General features: G+C 42.2%; 1 protein-coding gene and 1 long non-coding RNA gene across 6 annotated transcripts in view; one reads left to right on the forward strand and one right to left on the reverse strand.

The window, feature by feature from the left end:
• Positions 1-7229, forward strand: part of LOC121477742 — a 29610-nt gene extending 22381 nt beyond the window's left edge. Inside the window, exons 3-4 of one of the 3 annotated variants that reach the window (XR_005984353.1) lie at positions 1880-2021; positions 4798-7229. This is a non-coding gene — a long non-coding RNA (uncharacterized LOC121477742). Of the gene's footprint in view, positions 1-1879; positions 2881-4797 lie in introns of those variants that run through there. The other 2 variants (XR_005984354.1, XR_005984352.1) reach the window with 2 other exon arrangements.
• Positions 1-19986, reverse strand: part of TSHZ2 (teashirt zinc finger homeobox 2) — a 445080-nt gene that overhangs the window by 330840 nt on the left and 94254 nt on the right. The gene's annotated exons all lie outside the window — the stretch shown is intronic.

The following is a 19986-nucleotide window of genomic DNA, read 5'->3' on the forward strand; positions in this document are numbered from 1 at the left end:
TAAATTTGTTACATATGCTAACTATATATATTCTTAGTGTTTCCTATGTGCTAAACGTTTTATACAGATTTTCTTATTTACTATCTAAGACGTACGTTTTCCTGTATTTTGCAGATGAATGAACCGAGCCTGAGCAATGGTTAACAGTCAGCCAATATTTATTAAGCACTGACTGTGTGCCAGGCATACACAGCAAGTAGGTAGCTGTTTAGATTTGTCTGATTTTAAGTTCAACCCTCTTAACCACAATGCTCCACTGGTTCTGAATGGAGGCTGCTGGAAGCCGAGCTTACCAGTATCTAAATCTGACTCCGCTAAAGGACTCCTGGGTGGCTCAGTCGGCTAAGCATCTGCTTTCGGCTCAGGTCATGATCCTAGGATCTTGGGATCATAGGATCCTGGGATCCTGGGATGGAGCCCCACACCGGGCTCCCCGATTGCTCGCCCTGCTTCTCCTTCTCCCTCGGCCCCTCCCCCCACTCCTGCTCTCTCTCTTTCTTAAATAAATAAATAAATAAATAAATAAATAAATAAATAAAATCTTAAAAAAAAATAACCTCCAAACCTGACTTAGCTTCCCACTGACTCCAAGAAACATGAGCATCAGGCATACATGGGAAAATGAAGGATTCTTATTGTATATATTCATATCATCAGCAATATCATATTACTGCACAGCTATGCATGTGCATCTAAAGAGCTACACTATTCATGGTCTGGCCTATGTTTTTCATTAAAACCTAACAAGCATTTTCATTACAACACGCAGGCCGAGCTTTAGAGCAACGATTTTCCATCTGGTAGCCAGACATGAGGACACATTTTAAGCAACTAACTGGACACACTGCATGGATCCCTTGGGCCAGATTGAAACTGGAAATAGAACAAGTGTGATCTGGGAGTCTTGAGGCAGCATTTCTAGGTTGAGATAGAAGCCAATGGAGATGGGGGCGCTCTCCTGCTCTCTCTGCCTGCTTGGGAAATCAGAGTTGCTATTAACAGTCAGGTGCGTATCATATCGGGCCTTGGTTCAGGAACCTCAAACTTTTTCCTTGACAGGTTGGGCAGTAGTAGCCCGTTCTCTTCTTTGGGAAAGTAATGGGACCGGCCTTGGGAATAAAATACAGCAAGAGAATTGTTACCGTCCCCAGATGGTCATCTGTGTGGGTTTATTTATTTATTTATTTTTAAAATTTTTTAAATTTTTATTTATTTATGATAGTCACAGAGAGAGAGAGGCAGAGACATAGGCAGAGGGAGAAGCAGGCTCCATGCACCGGGAGCCCGATGTGGGATTCAATCTCGGGTCTCCAGGATCGCGCCCTGGGCCAAAGGCAGGCACCAAACCGCTGCGCCACCCAGGGATCCCTATCTGTGTGGGTTTAAATCAATGGTTCTCGGCCAGGGGCGATTTTGCCTCCCAGGGGATATTTGGCGATGTCTGGAAACACTTTTGATTGACTAAGGTGGAGGGTTAGCATCTAGTGTGTAGAAGCTGGGAATACTACCCTACAGCGCTCAGGCCAGCCTTCCACAGCCGAGAATCACATGGCCCCAAATATCAGGGTCACGGTGTGGAAAACCTGGCTCGGATAACGATGCTCCTGATCACAATGACACCAACAGTTAGGGCTCTTATTTGTTGAGTGATCATCTCAGGCCTGCCTCTCTGCCGATTAGTTGTCATATGCCATCATTTAAATCTTACGTGAACTCCCAAATTACCTTTATTTTATAGAGTGGAAAAAATTCAGACTGAGCTGCCAAAATAACTCACCAGGGGTCACAGACCAAGGACATAGCAAAACAGGGATTGAAATCCAGCACTCCCCGATCCCAGGACTCTTAAGCACTAGACAGTTTGGTTTTGCTCCTGCAGATAGGTGTGGCTGGTCCACTCTGAAGACTTTCTCCAGGCTCACAAGGAAATGAAGACTTCAGATCTTTGCTGAAAGTTTGTCAACCACAGCCCTGGAAACAGCCCTTTCTCCTCTTGGTATCTTTTTCTGGTGGATGATGAGGTAAGAACCTTCCGCTCACCGCTCTCAAGTTGTAAGGAGTCCACAGTGGTTCTTAACTGTGGGTGATTTGGGTTCTCAGGGGACATTTTTGGCTGTCACAACTTGGGGTGGGGAGAAGGGAGATGCTACAGGTGTCTAGTGAGTGGAGGCCAAGGACGTTACTGAAGATTTTACAATGCACAGGATGACCCCCACAACAAAGAATTATCTGGCCCCAAATGTCTAGAGTGCCGAGGTTGAGAAACCTTGTGGTAGAAGCAAGGTTCAAACTCAGGCGTCGGAGAGCAAGCCAGTTTTTACATGGAGGGAATTTGTTGTTGCTTGGCCTGTTCTCCATCCACTCAAGTTCTGGTCACAGCTTCTGCTCTTGTTTCGGGCTTCCCACTCAGAGCCCATGCAATTTCAGGGGGGAGCCGGCTAACTGTCCCACAGCTCCAGGGATGGCATGTTCTAGACTTGCCTTATCAGAGCATCTCATTTCTCTGGCCAGTTTCTCTGGTTGGCTGAGCCCAATACCAGCACAGTCAGATTATCATGAGACAGCCACTGGGACTTCTGAGAGAGGCCAGCATCTTGAGTTTGGACTTGCTCCCAAGAGGACATAAAGCTGGGTCTGCTGGAGGCCATTTGGTCACCATGAGGGAAAAGACTACCTCAGGATGGAGCCAATACAGTAGAAGAAAAATATATCGAGAGAAGCCAAGCCTCTGTGATACAATTTGAGGTCTGAAAATAGCAACATCTGAAGCCAGCTTATCCTGGACTTTTGATTTACATGAACCAGTAAATTGCCTAATTGTTTAAGCCATTTTGGGGCTGCATTTCCTGCCTCCCACAACTGGAAGAGGCCCAGCTGATATCCTTTCCTTTGAGGTAAGAACACAAATGACTTTCATTGAAAAACAAAAATAAAAAGATATCTGCAGATTCCTTTGCATTCTCTACAAGAGATTTCATAATGCAATATGTAAATCTGGGGAAAATTCTGGAAGGCAGAATTTTCCTGACAAAGGGATATCTAACGGAACAGCCACCGGCTATTCATAACACGAGAAAAAGCTGGCAGCCCTGATTTCTGGAAGTCAGGTACAGAGAGCTATAGGTTTCATCTATCTTGTCAAGAGTCTAGGTGTTCTGGGAGAGCACGAGCATTTTTGACGCCTGTTATAATGACATCCATGATGCAGATGTTCATGTCAGACTCTCGGCTGACTCGAGTGAAAAGTGAGCAGAAGGATGCCAGGCAGAGGCACAGCACTGTGGGAAGAAAGACCCATGAATTGACTCTTAGGTCAATTTAGAAATTGCACTGGGAGTCACTTAAAAGGGAGGAAACATTCTAACCTGTACCAAGCCTGGTACCCATATGTTAGACTTTCACGCGGATGCAGTGTAGCGGGTGTTGTTCAAGGACTATCATGACAATGATCCCCAGTGTGTGTGTGGCTCACATTCCAGAGGTGGCAAGCGAGATGTTCTTAAGGGGTCCTTGAGCAGATATTGCAAAAATCCTAAGAGTTGTGAGATGGTTTTTAATGAGAATTGAAATAAAAAATTCGCATATGAAACAGGGGATTTAGTGACTTTTATTACTTAGCACTGGAATCAGGAGATGGTTCCTGTAAAGGGTTAGATAATAAAATTTTGAGATTTGAGGGTAAGAGTCTCTACTAAACAATATTCCTCAGCCATTAGAAACGACAAATACCCACCATTTGCTTCGACGTGGATGGAACTGGAGGGTATTATGCTGAGTGAAATAAGTCAATTGGAGAAGGACAAACATTATATGGTCTCATTCATTTGGGGGATATAAAAATTAATGAAAGGGAATAAAGAGAAAGGAGAGAAAATGAGTGAAAATATCAGTGAGGGTGACAAAACATGAGAGACACCTAACTCTGGGAAAGGAACAAGGGGTAGTGGAAGGGGAGGTGGGCAGGGGGTTGGGGTGACTGGGTGATGGGCACTGAGGAGGGCACTTGGCAGGATGAGCGCTGGGTGTTATGCTATATGTTGGCAAATTGAACTCCAATAAAAAAAATAAAAAATAAATAAAATAAAAAAATAAACAACTCAACGCTGCCATTGTGTGAAAGCATCCATAGACGATACAGTAATGAATGGGTGTGGCCAAGTCCCAGTAACATTTATTTACAAGAACCAGTCGAGAGGGCCAGATTTGGTTGGAGGGGACTGGAGTTTGTCAATCCCTGGCTTCATAGGGAACTAAGTTAAAAGAGAAAAAAGTAAAAAAAAATTAAATATAATACAAGTGGTACACAGATATGGTAGCAAGATGAAGCTGAAAATATTTCCTATCTGGCTCTCCACGGCAAAAGTTTGCCAAGCCTTGGTCAAGCCCTCTTCAGACATGAAGTGTTTTCTTGCCAGTAGAATGTCTGAAATGAACACAATATAATAAGACACTTTATCATCAGTATCATTGTGCTGGGATGTCATTTTGACCACTGCTTCTCAGATCCTTTTCCCACTCTGTTCTCATGCAGTGTTTTGTTTTTCCTTACCTTTACCTAGGGCTTAAAAATAATTAAAAAAAAAATACAGCAATATACCAATTACAAGCGGGAGAGAAATGTTTCCAAGAAGTGTTTCAGAAGGAACTAATGACAGCATGTGACAGTCAGCATCATACAAGGGAATAGAATTTCCTTTTTCCCATGGCTAACATCTATCCCCCAGGTAATACCTTGTTTGTTAGGCTGTCTTGAGGGAAAAATCGACTAGCAACCCACACACTTTCTTTGTCAAACAGATCAGAATCAACAGCTAACACAAGACTCAAGTTGACCAAAGAAATGCCTTCCGGTAACTGGGGCTGTGGCAGTGAGTAAATCCTGGCTTTGAACTCTGGAGGAAGCTTCAGTTGCTGCTTGACTCAGTTTACATATCAACAAAATGGATGTGACAATATGGAGTGGTAACTAGGTTGGCTTCCAACGCTACTAAGGTCTCTCTGTATAAAGTTAGAATTGACGTCAAGAGGCCCTCCCCTGGTGAACCCACAGACACATGGTGTTTGTCACATAGTCCGGGAACATCTGAGCTACACTATAACGAAGTGCTTTATCCACATTAGGTGGAAATGTTGTGTTTATATCAACAGTGTCTCATTTCCTTCTGGATATTTTTGGTTTTTCAAAAATCCAACTTAAAGGCATGGATGGGTCTTCCAATGAATGTGATTGCCTTGCACCTAAACTATAATCATATTGCAAAATTTAATAAGAAAGAGTCAGAATATAAATGGGTGATTTAAGTAGCAGGCAAATTTGAAATATGATTTAAACCACCGTTGAGCAAAGCAACTTGAATCTATGGCTTTGCTCTCAGCTTGACAGGCATTCCACATCAGAGAGAAAATTGGGAGGGCGCACAAACTTGGGAGAAACGCCTGGTGACCACAAAATTCCTTCCAGGGGACCGTGTCCTGCAGACCTCAGCATAACTGCACTGTCCAGTGTTGCTGTGATATGAGTAACCCCCCATACTATTATTCTTTCTTTCTTTAACATAAACTCATTTCTTAAATAAATGTATTTGAACAGTGAATTTTATATTAGAAGTGACAGTGACAATCTAGCGATAAGAGCTGCAAAATTGCTGGTTTGATTTGGCCCTCATTTTATATGAATATTACACATTGAATACATTACAACTGAATTGTTAAGAAATTTATCTGTGTACCATTTAAAATGCCACTGTGTACTATCAGGGACTCACATATCTTCCAAAAAAAAACAAAACAAAACAAAACAAAACAAAACAAAACAACCAAACTCGGAGGGAATATAAAAATTTATACATGTAAACATTTTATTTGATATGGTAAGCAATTTATTTGAATTAAATATTAAATGGTACCAGGCGTGTATGTGTGTTTTCTTATATGAAAACATGACATGTTTAAAACAAGCCAGCAAACAAAAAGTGGAGTTCAGCTACAGAAAGGGCCCACACTGCGTGGCGGTTGAGGAGTGTGCAAACACAGCATTAGTGACTTATTACCTCAAACTAGAAGCTCGACAAAGCCTTTGTTTATTCTGCAAATCCAAGGCAAAATTATTGCCGCCAGTTATGTTAAGATGCTGAGGAAGCCACCCGGAGCACACCTGTGTTTGTGGTCTTGGCGTCCCTGGAGGACTAGTTTCTAGTCGCCCTGTCGAGTAGAGAAGTGGTGTTCCTTAGTCTTACGGAGATGTTCTGGATTCCAGCCTGGGCCAAGGCTCATGACTGTGCTCCACGGCTTAAAATCCTTCAGCTGGAAGGAACATTGATTCTGTGTCATGGCCTTCCAGTGTCTGCACACCTGTTCCTGCTGCCCCTTCCCGGCCTCCATCCACACCACTCACTCACCCCAGACGAAGCTGCGAAGGCTGCACCCCCTGGACTTCCCCACACCTTTCTCAGCAGGGCCTGCACATTCACTGTTTCCATTGACCAGAAGGTTCTTTCCCTGTCTTCATCTGGACAGCTCATTCTCACTCTTCGGGACTCATCTAGAGTATCACCTCATCGGAGACTTCTCAGATGGCCCTCTGTCCCATGATCTGGCATGTTATCTTTATAGCTGTCATCACTGCCTGAAAATCATATTTATTTGCTTACATGGTTAATGTCAGTTTTCCCAACTGGGCCCTGGGTCCCTCAAGGGCAAAGCTTTCCTAGTCACGTAACACAGGCACATTCCACTCCCCTGTGTCTTCAAGGACATTTTTCTTTTTAATATATATATATTTTTTTTCAGTTCATACATAATAGAATGACATTTATAAATCTGCAGTTTGCCATGTAACATAACTAAGAGAACGTAATGGTGCCACTGTTAGATGGTGTGCATGCGTGTGTGTGTGTGCGCGCGCGTGTGTGTTTTCTCAGGTGAAATGCATCTGTATATAGACAGCCTTTTCATGGAGCCCTTCAGCATAATTTACATACATTTTTATTATTTCTTTTCTGGCATACATGTTTTGTATTTGAAAAAGTTATCTGGTGCATTACATAGATTTGCTTAAGCTTATAACTTTGAATCATAATCATTGAATTTTAGGAAGGATTAATGGCTAAGCTTGTATGAAGTACTAGATTTAGGCAAACTCCATACTGGCCAATACCAGGATGTGCTCTATGAACATCGTTGTTTTGAGTTAACAACGGAAGTCTAACGTTCCCAAATAATGTTTTAAGTGTTTGACATAATTTGTGAAAAACATTTACGTTCAATGTCCTTTAAATTTAATAAAGGCCTGTTGAAGAAATGAATGCATTTATGAAGACTGGCTTTCCAGGTCTTGGAAAAATCCAGATTCGTCACTTTCCACCATGGAGCAAAATGTATATTCCCTTTTGCCTAGCAGTTGAAAGAACTCTGGTAACAAAAAAAAAAAAAAAAAAAAAAAAAAAATCCATCTCTGTACCTGTCACTGCCAGGTTACACAAGCTCACTTAATTTTTTTTTTTTTTTTTTTTGCCTCTGTGTGGCCTTTGCTTGGGCCCCACAGATGTACCACGTATGTTTTATGAGCTAACATTTATTTTAGACACTTTGGCCCATTGGACATGATCTCGTAAGCCCAAACTCTCAGCTGACATGCTGTTGAACATAATGGGGAGATTTAAAAAGGTATCCTGGAGGAGAGCAGTGGATTGCAGAGTGCCAGGGGCAAGAAGGAGGAGATTGAGTTGAGCCTTGGGAAGCTCCAGGCTGCTCTCTCTGCAGTGTGAGGTGTGTGTGTGTGTGTGGGGGGAGGCTGGAGGTGCTGACCCCACGGGCCCCCCCCAATCAGGTGAGGAGTGCAGAACCACCCAGCTGCTGTCCCTACAACTCAGTGTCCCAATAAATCTGGAAGCCGAAAAACAACATTGCACAAACAGGCCTGGAAGCTGATAGAGTTGAGTGACAGTGGGGGAGTCTCTGAGCTGCTGTGTGGTATTCTGGATGGAATCCACGGGCCTCAGACATTCCAGAATACTCTCTTCCTCAGACAGAGGCTTCAATTAATTATGGAAGCTCAGTTGTCGCCGGGCATAAATCAGACATTGAAAAAATGCCATACCTCAATCCATAGTGGAATTCACATGGGGGAGAGGGAAGGTTTTAAAGGTTTCTGAAAGCCATAAAATCTCCATTTAGATAGAAATCTTTAAAAAAAAATGTTTTTATCTAGTTATTCATTTGCGCTTTGGGGATAAAGTTGTCAATTCAGCAGAACAAAGGCATCTACGACGCACCATTTAGAAACTATGAGGAGTTAATACTGGTGGAAGGAAGGGTTAACATTGGTCTATCCTTGTTTGATTTAAATCAAATATTCACTGAAGGCTGAGTTTTTTGCTATAGCTGTCTGAGAGACAGAAGCCAACAGGACCTTGTAGGCCTAGAACTTTTCCTTCACTGGCCTGAAAAAAATTAGTCACTGCAGTTGCCTGCTGTGATGATTTCCTTCATGTCCCTCAAGGCGCATAGACTGTAAGTTCCATGAGGGCAGAAATATATTTGTCCTGTTCACTTTTGAGGTTTAAAATCTGCATGTAGTAGGTGCCTACTAAAAACTTTAAGTGAAACGAGCCCCAGTAGTGCCTTCAAGAAGCTCACTGTCCACCGTAGGAAATGGACAAGAAATAGCCATAGGGGGTGAGGATGAGGATGAAGATGAGGATGAGGACCAGGATCTCGTGAGACAAAAGAGGAGGAAACCCGATTCTGCTGCACAAGATGGGGTCATGGAGTGCTTCCAAGAGGGGATGAAGTCTAAGTAAATGTTGAAAGGGAATGCCAGTCAGAACAGCTAGGGAAAGGCCTAGGGGAGAGAAGTATTTTGTTCCTCTTCCTGGAGCTTTAGTCCAAAAATTACTGAAGTGTCCTATTATCAAAATGGCAGGTACAAAATCTTTGGCCAAGCCAAATGCCAAAGGGATTTACCTGTCCTCAGGTAAACCCATCAGCAGAGGTGGCATATGCGGCCAATATGACAATGTGTTAGTCACTTAGGTCCCTGTCTATTGCTCACTCAATAGACTTACTACTTTTTTCTCTAAAAAAGAAGCCGGAAGAAGCCATTAAAATACACCAAAGAGAACAAAAAGAGAAAGTCCCTTCCAAAAGCTTTATTGAGAGCTGTAAGCCCTTGCAAGCCCCAGTTCCGGAACCTTCTTTTATAAGAGACACAAGTCAGAAGCATGTTGTGAATTAGGCTGTACACTCAGCAAAAAAGGGGAGGGGTTCCCATGATGTAATTAAAACCTCCATCTACAATCTTTAAAAAGTGTGTCAATAGGGGGAGACTGAGCCCTTGCATCAGGGGTTCTGAGTTCCAGCCAGCCACATATCAGAACTAAGCAACAGCATTTTCGGGTAAGGATCCAAGGCGTACGAATCACAAATGGTTGTAGAGTTCACTAAGGGACTAGTGTGCGGTGATCAAGTTCGTAAGTAACTGTCTGTATTTGGAAAAGCGTACACTCAAATAGGACAGGTACAGGCTTGGCCTCGGGGGTGGAAGATTCTTTTGGAAATCTCTCTTAGAGTAGCCATATGTTTGCTTGGAAGAACTGCTGATCCCGGACAAAAGAATTTCCTTTTCCCACCAAGCTCCACTTTTCTCTCCATTCATGCAAAGCTATTTCCCAGAAAAGAACATGAAGCTGAGCCCATATGAGGAGCTGAGCTTATGAATCCTCTTCCTTCAGATATCCACACGGCTTGCTCCCTTACTTCCTTTGTGTCTACTCATAGGTCCCTCCCTCAGGAGGACTGTCCCTGGGCATCCTCTCTCACCTTGGCCCTTCACCCTTTCCCCCTGACTCTTCCTCTACCAGCTTCTTTGGGTTTTTTTCCTTTGCATTTCCCACCGAACACACTGTGTATCTACTTCTCTTCATTTTCTTTCTACTGTACTTGAGCTAAGTATTCTTAGGTAGAAATATTTGATCATTTGATTGTTATATCCCCAGGCCCTAGAAGAAGTATGGGCATAAGGTAAGTACTAAATACAGGCAGCCCTCACTTTATATGGCATCTCAGCAACCATGGACCTGAGCAAAGTGAAGAGATGATATTGGCACCCCCAGTCTTAGTTGGCACAGTACTATGTGAAACAAGGACTGCCTATGAATAGTTGTTTGGAAGGATGGAAGCTGTTTCACGCTCCTACGTGATGGGCTGGGCCATCAAGGGCAGTTCATTATTGTGCCTGAAGGAAATTCCTTCAACAATCACTTACAGAGGACCAATACAATGGACATATTTTGAAAGCCCTACTCAGGCCACCTCTCTTCTTGCTCAAAAATCCTCGCCTAGGAGCAGAATGTACCTCACTAGCCAAATAGGTACACGTTTCATCAACAAACTTGTTACTTGTTCTCTGTAGGGACAGCAGCACCTCTCAGGTTTTTTGTTTTGTTTTGAAAAGATTTGATTTATTTATTCGTGAGAAACAGAGGCAGAGGCAGAAGGAGAAGCAGCCTCCCTGTGGATCAGGGAGCCTGATACGGAACTCGATCCCAGGACCCCGGGATCATGACCTGAACTGAAGGCAGATGCTTAACTGACTGAGCCACCCAGGTGCCTCAGCAGCATTCAGTTTTTAGCTAATGACATGTTCTTAGGTTGCATCTTAATGTAACTAATGCAAAATAGTGAAAATCTCAGTGGAAAAGAAAAGGAAAAAAAAACATAAAGTCCACTTGAATGTCCAGATTGCTTTAAACACTCTTAATACAACATAATTCTGGTACAAAAGTAATTCTAAGAGTTCTCTGTAATTCGTCATAAAGCAATTTAACCAATATATAAACCCTTGTTCATAATTCCAGGACCTGAAATTAACCAGAATTGCTGAAATGAACATCTTTAGAGTAATTGCTATGTATCCCACCATTCTTTGCTCTTCTTGAATTATAAGATTTTCATAGTTACAGAGGTGATATTATCACTCGTGATCAATTTGATTAATGTTTATTCTGTGAGAGGCATTATGAAAAACATCCTAACCTATATTATCTTATTTAATGTTTAATAATATTTTATTGCTTTTTTAAATCCGAGAAGTCTGAGGAACAAAATAATAATAAAGAGAGCTTGTGATTTCACCTGAGATAAAAGGCATTAAAAAGCAAAAGCAGATAAAAAGACAATAAATGCTTATAGCATAAAATTTTCAAGGTGAAAGGTAAGAAGAAAAAAAGAAAAGACATCAAAGCAGCACTACTCCTTCTTTGTGAAGCTAACCCCCCTGCAACCCGGAGGTTCTTATGATTCCTTCCAGGAATAAAAAGAAACAAAATTCCACAAGGTTTCATTTGATTTGAGTCTTCATGGCAATCCTATCAAGCAAGTACTACTCTTGTGTCCAGTTTATATAGAAGAAACTGATGTTCCAATCTGTTAAGTAATTTACCCAATGCCTCATAGCTGGTAAAAAAAAAAAAAAATGGTAAGAACAGGATTTGAACTTGGTCTTTTTACTTGGGAACCTGTTTGTTCTTTTCTTCAGGTTACTTTATCACAATCTGAGAATCATCTTTTGGCTTTGTGACATGGGCAGCAATAGAAGGAAAGTGGGTATATTGGACCACCAACCTTTGCCCTATGGGCCAAAGCAACACAAATATGAGGCTTCAAAATAATTTTTGCAGGTGTATTCAGTTGGAGACACTTACAAGCCTAAATAATATGCCAGGAATGCAGGTAATAATGTCTTATTTACTTGCCTGGGGAAGCTAATATTTTGGTGCTACTCAGGTAAGAATTGGTTAATATACATACGGAGGGACAGGCTGACAAACACAAAAGCATAGCATTCCATTGGTTACCGGGTTATTGTTCAGATTCCTCACCGAACATGCAAAAGTGGTAAAGAATTCAGCTAACTTTATATAAATTTGGATTTAGCTGGGAAACCTGTATGATCTGCTCATTTTACAGGTCTAAGGTTAGGGCACCGGCCATTGTCATTTTGCCAGCCAGTTGGAAGAAGATGAAGAATGTTCCGGCCCCCAAAACCCCTTTGCTGGGTTTTGCTGAGTTACCACCACTATGTGTCAGGTCTCTGGCCTGGCCTCCATCTAATCAAGCAACCTCGTTTCTAATATTTCTTTCAGAGACAAATTTGAAGTTTAGTGAAACTATCCAATACAACACCTAACAAGATTTGGCATGGACAATTTCTTAGGAATTACTGCTTTAAGTACCCAGCAGTTTCACCTAATGGACTTTGTGATTTTATAGATGAGAGCACGGGTTTTTCAATCCCATGTAAAATCAACTCCCACCAAATAGATTCTTTAACATTTAGATAGCTTATCATTTCCAACTTCGCAACGTGTACTCTTTGGAACTGCCATTTTGGAGAAAGGCCACCTATGAGCAAACAACCAGGGCACAAGAAGTCCTTCAAGAGGCTTAAAAAATTAGTCAGGCTAACACAATGTTTTCCAAAAATAATGTACTTTGGCTAAAAATGTAAAATTAACATCAAATGAAGATCTCTTAAGAAGCTCTAAAATTGAGATGACTATCTTAGTGGCTTATAGTAGGTACTTGATGCAATCAGTGTGTTCTACACAGGTAATTACTTTTACTACTAATGGTGCCTCCCACTCAGTGAGAAAGATAAGAGGCTCCAACTCTACTTAATCACGAGGCTTCTTCATTATTGCTCCACCCCCTACTGGGTAAAACAATTCACTTGCTCTATTCAGCAACTCTCACAAATGAGAAAAATTTATTAAAGTGTGAGCAGAATGGGACACATTTAGTATGTACAAAGGAGATTACCTACTTGATTTTAAAAATAAATAGATGATTCAGACCCTCGTGTGGATTATCTTGAATTAAGATCTTTCTGGAAAAGTTTTCTTAATGTTGAAGCTGGTTCGCAACAACCGTCCAGTTCCACGTGCTTAGAGATGTTAGCAGTGGGGGGAGGGTGGGTGATGGAATTAGACAAACATGGTGTCAGTCATGGGTGTCCTTGGGTAAGTGACCATCTTTTCTGAACTTATCTTCTTATTCACGTAATAAGGAATATGAGCAATAATATTTGTTGAATTCTTATTTAAAGTCAGCTCTGCCGATAAGGCATCTCTGTGTTTCTAAAAGCTACCACGATATTCCAAATTATACAATAAAAACCACAGAGCTTTATGGGAAAAGTGGACTCAGGCGCTATGAGTCAGGTGTCATGGCTTTGTCAGCAACAAATTAAAAAAGATAAGAGCCTAATAAAAACTGTAGCATTGCTGTATCCATGTTAAGTGGTTAAAAAATACACTAATACTATGATAAATTTGGCACTTTACCTTGAAAAAAGATTTATGGAAGTAGATGTCGGAAGGGTTATTGTATGTTACTGTGACACGGTGGGAGGAAGGTTATCTGAAATCCAGTGGAGTTGAAACACCGGATATGCATGGGTGTGGTTCGCAGCACACCTGAGGCCACTGGTATGTGTTTGAGACATTGCCTCATTGTGTTTGCCTTTTGTGTATCTCTACATAGCTCAGTTCAGCTGGATGCAGTTTTCTATGTTCACCTAACTTTTCTCACAGGTAAAATCAAACATAGGCAAAGGCAAAATCCACATTATGCTCGCAATGTACCAATCAGGTTGGAACAAATTCCTATTTTCGAAAGAAGCATTATAATAGTATGAGCTCATACTATTACAAGGATTAAATTAGCTAACGTTGGTAAAAACACAGTAGGTACTCAAGAAGTGTCATCGTCCCTTGACTTCCACTGCTACCTCAATTAAACTGGGGTCAAATTCAACCCCAAGCTCATAAGGGTTGGATTTAGAGAGACTGCCAATCTTTTTGCTGCTCTAGATCAGCAAAAAGGATATGACTGTGAAGGGCTTTCCTACAATGTTAATAGATGACTCCATGCATTTGTTAAATGTTTTTACATTGTACCTTTGTCCTCGCCTACAACAATATCATTTCCTGTAATGAGTTTAAGAACAAAGCCAGGAAACACCATCCTTTTCCTTAAGTAGAAATTGAAAATGACTCTGTAAGAAGAATTAAGCTGCCCTTTGGTGGTGGGCAGGGGGAGGTGGTATTAGTCTCCACAGTGTTTGATTAGCCCTGGAGAAGGGCAAACCCATCTCTCTCCAGAACCTTTTACTTTTTTCTCCTTTGCAAGCGATCTCTATACCCAACGTGAGGCTTGAGCTCATGACCCTGGGATCAAGAGTTGCATGCTCTACCCACTGAGCCGGCCAGGCACCCCCCAACCCCACCTCCAAGAGCTTTTTAGTAAGTGATAATAGATAACACCTAGACAAGGCTCACTGTGTGTCTGGACTATATGAGCTCTGGATATATTAACTCATTTAAGATTGAAGTCATACTATGCAATTGTTTTTTCAAGTCTTAATGCTTCTTATCAAAGTAGGTAAACTGAACACGTTTGGAAATGCAGTCAGAGGGATCCCTGGGTGGCGCAGCGGTTTAGCGCCTGCCTTTGGCCCGGGGCGCGATCCTGGAGACCCGGGATCGAATCCCACGTCGGGCTCCCGGTGCATGGAGCCTGCTTCTCCCTCTGCCTGTGTCTCTGACTCTCTCTCTCTCTCTCTCACTGTGTGCGTATCATAAATAAATTAAAAAAAAATTAAAAAAAAAAAGGAAATGCAGTCAGATTTCTAGTTAACTAGACAGTGAGTTCTCTTTGGGCAGCCACAACTAGAGGAGACCGTTCGGCCTAATGCTGGACTTGGACTTTGGAATCAGACCAATCAGATTCCTGGTCCCACTTAGAGCTGTGTGTTCTTAGACACTTGCCGTCGTCAGTAGGCCTGGATTCTCTCTTCTGTAACAAGGGGTTAATAAAACTATCTCTTGGTGCTGTCGTGAGAATCCAATGAGATATTGGGTATAGGATGTCAGCATGGTACAGGGCACAGAGTCAACCCTCCTTAGGTGGTCATTTTTATTTATATGATTGTTATCACTTTATTACCAGTGTGAGTCCATTGATACTCACGTTGTTAGGCAGATTGGCACACAATCCAGCTGTTTGCAACAGTACCTGGCACAGACCAAACTTGGCACCTGAAGGCTTTGGAAACTTTGCATCCCTGACTTTTCCTTTTTTTGTGTCCCTAGTCCACAGGACTGTTCTGTCCCTGTAGAACTCAGGTGACTTATATATGACTCACTTTCATCTGGAAACCATGCGAGATGTCCACACTGCCGTCTCTAACGCTCACCTCCCGTTTATTTATCAACCCCGCACAATCTGGCTTTTCCTCCCAACTGTCTATCTCAAATGCTTTTGCCTAGTTCACCCAAGAGTCCCACGTGGTCTGGTCCAGTGGGCACTTTTTCAGCTTGTACCTTTCCTGACCTCTCCCCACTTGAAACACTCTCTTCTATTTGCCTCCTGTCTTAAAAATTACCCTGTCTTGATTTTCTTCCAAGCTCCCCGAAAGCTCATTCTGTGTCTTTTTGTGGATTCTTTCTCCTTTCTAACTTTAAATATTGTCCTTCTCCGGGACTTGGTGGTGTTGTTTTTCTTTTATAATCTCTCTCTAGATACACTCATCTTCTACAGTGGCATTTATTGCATCCTATTTGCTGGGACTTTCAGGTCAGCACACACAAGTACCAAGCCAAGGTCTAGATGACCACCAACTGCTGTTCCTCACATCCCTTGAACATTTCAAAAGCATCTCACACTTAACAGTCCCCTTCTACCAATTGCAATCTCCCTTTAGGTTAGACAAATACCCAAGTCTACTGATTTTACCTACAAAATATATCTCAATTCTTTGTAATGCCATTGCCAGGAGCCTAACTTAAGCTATCTTTCCCCCCAGCTTCCTACTGATATACCTCACTGGCATCTTTGCATTTGGCCACATCCCACTCCCATGCATCCAGTAAATGTAGCCAGAGCAATATTTTCCAAAGGTAATTTACTTATATAATCCCCTGATTAAAAATCTATTAACTTCCCAATGCTTAGAGATCAAATACAATATTATTAACATGGCTACAAAATCCTGAGTATGACAGATTTCCTCCGATCCACTTTTACTTTGTACCATTTTGTTTCTTTTCATTCATTCATTCAAGAAATATTTAATGAGGATCTATTATGTGTCAGCACATTATAATTCCTCGGACTTGGAAAACTTCTTACCATGAACAAGTATTACATGAGATTTTAACTACAAAATTCCTAAGTCTTTTTTCAAAGGAATAGATGTAACTGAAACGAAATGCTAAAATTCATGTTATACTCTCTATTTTGAGTGATCTCCCTAACAGCAAAACTCCTTCCTCACATGTTTTTAGATCTTTGGGGGGGTTTAGATCTTAGGTTTACAGAAATGTCTCTTTGTAAGCACGAGTACACAGATTTTGTAGCATAAAGCTGGATTAGTAATTGATATAAAACCTTCTCACTTCCCTTTTCCTCTCTTCTGATGGCCCCACTCTGAAACAGTTGTGTCAACTCTGTGCCTATGCACTAAGTCGACGTTCCAAACACCTAAGAGGTCTGGGGTTGGGTAACAGACACTTACCCACATTGCACACAGGGCACATTTCAATTTTCTGCTGCAGTACTCAGAGGAGATTAGAGTGTGTGCAAATTTGAGAAATTTCAGAAAAGACAGGCAGAGTGAACAGCCAATTTCCATTGCATCGTCGCAAGTGAATATCAGGAAATTTGTTATTAATTTTGTCCAAGGTGATGTAATCCAAACATTAGTCACTAACCTCCTTTTCAGAGATAACGAATGATCTATTAATTGCCACGCTTACTGGCCTTTTGTCAGGCTTTGTTTTTGTTTGACCTTTGTGCAGCATTTAATGTGTCCACTGCCCCTTCTTAGTGACTCATTCTTGGCTTCCATGGGCCTAACCCTCCTGAGTTGTCCTCCTTTCTGATGGGCTTTTCCATCTCTGGATCATCTCAAGAGGGTCCTCAAATGGGGACAGGTCCCAGGGCTCTGGCCTTGTCAATCTTTCTCCTCTAATTCATTTTTCTCAGAGGACTGGCTCATTCTCCTGGCTTCAAGCGTATAGATGAACCCTACAGCATGATCTTCATCACTGATCTTTCTGCCAAGCTTGAGGTCCCACATCTCCACTTCCTTAGGGACTACTTCCACTCGGTCACATCATTCCTGTCCCCTTGCCAGCCTTTCCACCAAAATGCACCTCTCTGCTCACCTCTGAGCCTTTGGTCTCTTAGGAATGCCAGTATTCTCCCTAATACAAATAATCAAAACTCAGAAATGGCACCTAGGGCTCTGTATATACTCCTTTCTTTGATAAGATCCCATTGCTTTCAGAATTAAGTCCCAAATGGCTTATGTATCTACAAGTCCCTTTCATAATATGACCCCTTCCAGCCTTTCAGAATCCACAACCACATGGACTTAAGTCCATCAAATGCATCAACCTTTTCCTGCCTCATGTCCTTGGCAAGTGCTGTTTCTGCGTCTCAAATGTTCCTCTCCATGGCCTGCTTCTTCTTGGTCTCCTCCAACCCCACCACCAACCTAATTCATTGCTAATTTTTAGTTGTGAGCTTTAATAACATTTGTCTTAGGAAGCCTTCCTTGATTTTTTTTCCATCCATCACCAGCTCAGCACCTGGCATAATCTTTTCTGGTCTCACAGCACCATGTATGACTCAGATGTACAGTCCAATGTTGCTTTTTCTCTGCCAGAATGTGAGCTCCATGAAGTCAAGGACTTGTTCATTTCTAGACTCCCAGGGCCTGGCACAATGCACATGCATTCAATAAGTCAAATAAAAGAATGGATTGAGGAGACCCAACCTGGGCCCCTCCATTATCAGCCATATGCAGTTGGCCACCAAGCCTTGCAATCTTTCAGGTTCATATCACTCCATCTTTCCCTCCTCTCCCTCCCACCCTTTCTGCTCCAGGTCTGGTCCAGGCTCTCATCATCTCTTGGCTTGATTGTTGTAATAACTCAACAGTCTTCTTTGGATCTCCCTTTGCTGCAATGAATTTTGTAAACTACTGCCAGATTAATCTTCTGGAACAAAAGTCCCACATTATTCCTTTGCTCAGGACTCCCTGATGGCTCTCTCCTGTCTACAGAACAAAGTGGAAAATGTCATAGGGTCTCAGCATTGAAAGGAGCCTGAGCGTCATCTGGTGTAACCACCTCTTGCTACGAATGAGGAAGCCGAGGTCAGGAGGGATTTGGTGATTGTCAAAGAACACAGAACCGGTATCCCAGTCTCCATGGAGCATGGCCTTTGAGGGTTTGGCTGCATAACACACACCCATATCCTCCACTGCCCAAACTCCTTCCCATGCCCTGCCTCCCCCGTTAGAAGGCTCCTGCCTATGGAAACCAGCTTGTTCTGGTTTTCCCAGGACTCTCCCAATTTTAAGACTGAAAGCCCTCTATCCCAAGAACACTCTCAGTCCCCTGGCGATTGGCAGTGACTGGTCATCCAGTCCCTCTTCCATCTTCAGTCTTGTCTCTATCACACTCTGGCTTGTTTGGCTCTCATCACTCGCATTCGATCTGCTTTCTGTTTCTAGAATACACTGTCCAAACTCATTCTCACCTAGGGCCTTTGCCCTTCCTAGGCCCCCGCTCCCTGTCTCTACCACAGTTACTCTGTGTCAGGAACTTGTATCCCTGACTTGTCATCCAAGTTCTTGCGTAAGCTTGGCCTGCAACACTTTTGTAACCTGACTGCCAATCTCCTTTGTGTCCTTAACTCACTACTTCCATTCTGGTCACGTACGTGCTCGAAAATTACACTAATCATTGCAATGATTAAAATATCAGTTGAATGAAAAACCCAGGCCCTCTCATTCCCATTGCACAGATTATTAAAATAGTAAAAAAGGGAGATGTTTTGCTTGGAGCAATCCATGAGCTTGACAGCAAAGAAGGCAATAATGAAAAAAGTTTGAGACTACCTGTCTCTTTTTTATTTATTTGCATTGCTCAATAGATTCCGATCTTACTCATTATAACAGCCCACGGCCCTTCAGGCCCAGCACATCACAGTGATCTATTGTTGGGATAAAAATCTCCTGGTGATGACAGCCAGGATTGACAGAAATGTTTAAATCCTAAACTACGCTTTGGACGACATTCAATTTTTTGTCATGAAATTTCAAAATGTGACTGGAATCTTTTCAGAGCTTTCCACATGGAGGAAATGCCAGTGACACAGAGAACATGACACAGCTGGGGTGGAGTGGAAAGAACACTGACCTTCCTGGCCAAGTACCTTGGGAGAAATCAGGACTCTGGCCCACGGGCTGTGGGACTTCAGAGCAGTCACCTGCTTCTCTAAGCCTCAAGTGCTTCATCTGTGAAATGGGACTACTGACACGTCCCTCTGATGAGGAAGGGGTAGCACATGTGCATGTAGCCTCGGCACCCTCCCTGGCACAAAGCAGACATTATCTATTTATAAAAATGACTAAATATCTCTGTTTTCCATGAAACCTTTTCCAAATCAGAATAGTCCCTGAAATTCAGACACAGCAATCACTATTGTTTCTTATTTGTTCATTACTTTGCAAGTCTTGTCTGGCTGTTTAGTCTGCATATATTGGGACTTCCCAACAGCAGACGCTTTACAAAAACCACTCCTGCCTTAACCTTTTACACATTTGTCTGATTTTTACACTTCATACTATACTCATCTCCTTCTGACTTGTATTCCAGCCAGTCCATTTCCCAATTGGTAACTGAGGCACTCTGAAAAGTCTTGGGGACACAGACCAATAAGTTCTGTCTCCTGCCCTAGGGGATTCCAGAGTCCAATAGGAAAGACAGATACGTAAGGGCATAATTTCAGCAATGTGGTTAAGTTTTATAACTGAGTAGGGTAAGAGACACTGAAAAGAAGGAAACATTTAACTTCTCAATCAAAGGATGAAACATTTAACTGCACAGGGAGTAGTCAAGGAGGGCTCTATTG

Source organism: Vulpes lagopus, chromosome 18 (assembly GCF_018345385.1).
Source record: "Vulpes lagopus strain Blue_001 chromosome 18, ASM1834538v1, whole genome shotgun sequence".
Taxonomy (NCBI): Eukaryota; Metazoa; Chordata; class Mammalia; order Carnivora; family Canidae; genus Vulpes; species Vulpes lagopus.